Source organism: Crocodylus porosus, unplaced genomic scaffold, assembly GCF_001723895.1.
Source record: "Crocodylus porosus isolate Cpor-Errol unplaced genomic scaffold, CroPor_comp1, whole genome shotgun sequence".
Classification (NCBI taxonomy): domain Eukaryota; kingdom Metazoa; phylum Chordata; order Crocodylia; family Crocodylidae; genus Crocodylus; species Crocodylus porosus.
In genome coordinates, this window is record NW_017728926.1 from 10,260,838 (window position 1) to 10,264,504 (window position 3,667).

Sequence of the window (3,667 nt, forward strand, 5' to 3'; positions counted from 1 at the left end):
TCCTTGGTGGGTTCAGAGTAATCTGAGTTTTTGACTCTGCTCTGACCCTATTTGCAAATACACCTTTTGTGCCATCTAATGAGTGTGTGTCTGTGATTTTGGTGGCCTCCAGAGAAACGAACTGCTTTAAGCATCACACTGTCAGCCAGGGGCTTCTTCTAGCAACAGATCATCTGGTGAGGGTTTCCTGCTTCCAGATCTCGGCAGAAGAAATACTGTCATAGCCAGGAGCCACCCGGCAGCCTGTACAACAGCAGGTTTCAAAATGGACATATTCCTTTAAACCACATCTCTGCCATCTGTTCTGCCCTCTAATTACAAATATAAAAAGAACATAATTCACAGCACAAACTAGGGTTTCTGGGTTTGCTCTGCTATTTTTGCTCCCTTCCAGTGGGTTTTCATTTTTGGCCACTCCTTCATTCTTTCTCAGTCCCTAAAAAAAGAAAAAAAAAGAGGAGTTGTTTGAGGTTTTATTTGACCTGTGATGACACATGTTGGAGAAGTGGATTGTTCTCACATCAGTTAAAAATATTTTCCAGTGCCCTCTTAGTATTTGCTGCTCATGTTTCCATCCTGGGATTAAACCAAAGAAAGAAAGAAGACACTTGTGGGTACTGTTGTGATGCACACTCATCAGATGGGAAGTGCAGAGAATGGGCCCATTATACAGCTTTTTATCCAAGATACAAAGGCTCTTGAATGGCTCTTAAAGGAAAACCTGCCCTGCCCCGCCCCCCATCCTTTTTTCCCTCATTCTCCAAATTTTTTAAACTATTCTTTCATGATCTGAGGTGATTGTTGCTTCCCCAGTTAGTTTGGCTTTAGATGGATGGCCCATGGGGGTGGGTGTCAGTTTTTAACTTGTTTTTAGTGCCCTGATCTGTCTCTGGCTTCCCATGTGATCTTGGGACAGTCACTTTGGGCTGAATCTAAGTTCACCTTGTGAGCCCAAATGGTCTTCATGCAGCTGTGCACAAAGTACCCTGTGCTGATGCAGCACCATATGTAGACTCCTGGCAGCCCCCAGCCAACTTTTATTATTGGGCCTCCCCTTTGCCAGAGATAATGATAATAATACTTTTAAAATTACCATTTTGGGGCCCTCTTTCTGTCTGGACCCTGGGTGGCCGCCCAGTTTGCCCATGCCTGTGCACTGACGAAAGAATTGCAAACTGCGCAGCAGTGCCGCAGCGCTGCAGATGTGCATGTCTTGAGGATATTCACCCTGCAGGGTTCCTTCTCTGTCCAGAACTGCTGCCACTTGTGCCTGTGAAGAGCTGTGCTGAGCTCTTGTGACCCCTGACTCCATCCAGTGTCTTTCCCCATCACTGACAGAACTAAGCCGCCTGTTACCAGGACTGTGCAGCAGCTCCTTGACAGAGAGAATTTCTCCCATGCCTTTTCCTCCCTAAGTTTCAGGGATGCTAGCACATGCAGTGCTATTTCTAGAGCCACAACTTCAGGCTACTTTGAGAGGCTATTTGCAGCTGCAGGTAGGTGCAGGTGGCTGGGCTGAGCTGCCGGCAGTTTCCCGCTAGAGGCTGCTGTTTCCTTGTGCAAAGTAAAGGCAAAATATAAAGGTGCAAAATGTGAAAGTACAACAGTGAAATTCCCCTGGGCAGGCCTGGTTCAAGGCTAGGGAAAGGCAGGAATGCAGAAGCAAAGAAAAGACAGGGAAATGGAGTTAAGCAATTAGTAGAGAGTTTGCAACCTTGCATGGGTGGTGTGGATCCACCTAAAATGCAGATGCACTTTCATTTCACTTGGGTTACCTGAGTGCATTTCCCTCCCACTGGCAGCTCTGTGGCTCTATGCAAGTTGTTTGGAGCAGGAAGCATGTTTTAGAGCGTGTGTGCTTGGTGTCTGACACAGTAGGATCCCACTCCTGATTGAGGGATAGATACCACCACCTGCTGAGCAACCTTAGCTGAACTGGCGGATGCCCTGCTCACTGCTTGCTGGAGTGTGCTTCTGCAGGGTAACAGCCTCCAGGCTACAGGCAGAAAGAAGGGTTCTTCCCTGCCGAGGGAATGGAGCCGGGTTAGCACTAGCAGCAACCCCCGCCCCTAGTCTATGGGTTACAGAGGCAGTGAAAGGAGAAGCCATAAGCGTGGCCTGTGGTGCAGATCTGAGCTGCATGAAAAGCGCAGGGGGCAGGAGCTACTGGACTGCGCCCAGCTGAGCATTCAGGAAAGAAATGGATTTGGGTGTCTAAAGCATGGACATGGACATCACAAAGGTTTCACCTGTTTGGGTCTTTTAGGCTTCTGCTTTTGTGTTTAGGTTAAGTAGGTTGTGAAACAATGATCTGTTTGTAAGTGAAGGGAGGGGCCATGCCATGCCCTTTAAATGCCCCCGTCTGATGCTAAGTGGTGAGAATAGGAAGGGTCTTTGCTCCTGCATCTATCCTGGGCAAAAACAGGGCAGCGCACCCCTTCCCACAGGCTGAGACCAAGCCCCTTGGCTCTGGGGGCAGCAGGCTAGCAGCTGGAGAGAGGAGACGCGACTGCTACCCAGAGCAACTCAAGGGGAGGAGATCACTGGACCATTCTGGGATCACCGTTCACCTGAGAAAGGGGCCTGGAGATGATGGAAGGAGCCTCTCCCCGGCATGTCTGAGGTTGTCTCTGTCAAAGCCAGCCTTCTCTGAGGTTGGCTTTGACCAAGGAGGCAAGAGCAAGTGAGCCAGGGCTCAGAAGAGGACCTAGATGCATCTTCTTTGAGGGCTCTGACCTACACCCCAAGAACACTGGCCAGCGATAAGGAAGGAAGCTGCGGTGTTTCATTGCTTTGACTATATCTGCCTATTTCGTGCACATGCTGAAATACAGGCTGAGTGAAAGCTTGAAGACAACTTAGCAAATTGAGAGGGGTGGAGGGTCCTGTTTGCATCCATTATCCCCCCACCCCTCCAGAGGGGAGCTGCACACAGAGCTCTGGGAAAGCCTGTGCTCAAGTGACTGGGAAGGTGGGGAGCTTGCATGGTCTGCACAGGTTTTTGGGGCCGGGGGGTGAGAAGCCAAGGAAAGGGCCAACGTTGGGGCCTACTCAAGCCAAGGACACCTGAACAGCATGTGTCTACGCTGCCAGGACCAAACAGAGCAGACTGATGAGTGTCCGGTAGGTGCAGTGCTCTCAGTAGGTTTCCAGACTTTTTCATGCTGGCAGGCAGCTCCCCCATCTGAGCCCCACCTTCGTTTCACAAGCCCTTTAAAGGGACCCATGGTAGGGTCTGTAAAGAGTATGCATTGCCCAGACCTCAAGAGCCACTGAGATTTTTCATTAATGGTAAAATCAGCCACTGAACCAGCCTTGCAAAGATCTGAGGAAGTGGAAGGGCTCGTCCGCATGATGGAGGTGCTGCTGCCCCAGCTGGGTCAGTCAGTGGGATGGATCCCCTCCCCAGATGTGGCAATGTGGCATGTGTCAGTGCAAGGGAGGGGGGGGTCTGCCAGCATCCATCCCACCCCCTGATCTATATTAGCCAAACTGGCAGAAGCCCAGAAGGCCTTGCACTGACACAGCTATGCCCGCAAAAAATGACCTGACCCATGTAATGGCAATAGCCCTATGCTACGTGAGCTGCAAGGACTGCTCGGCACTTGTGTTGATGTGCTTAAACCTGCTAGGACTGGGGTCAGACGGCCCAGTGGTGGACATGCCA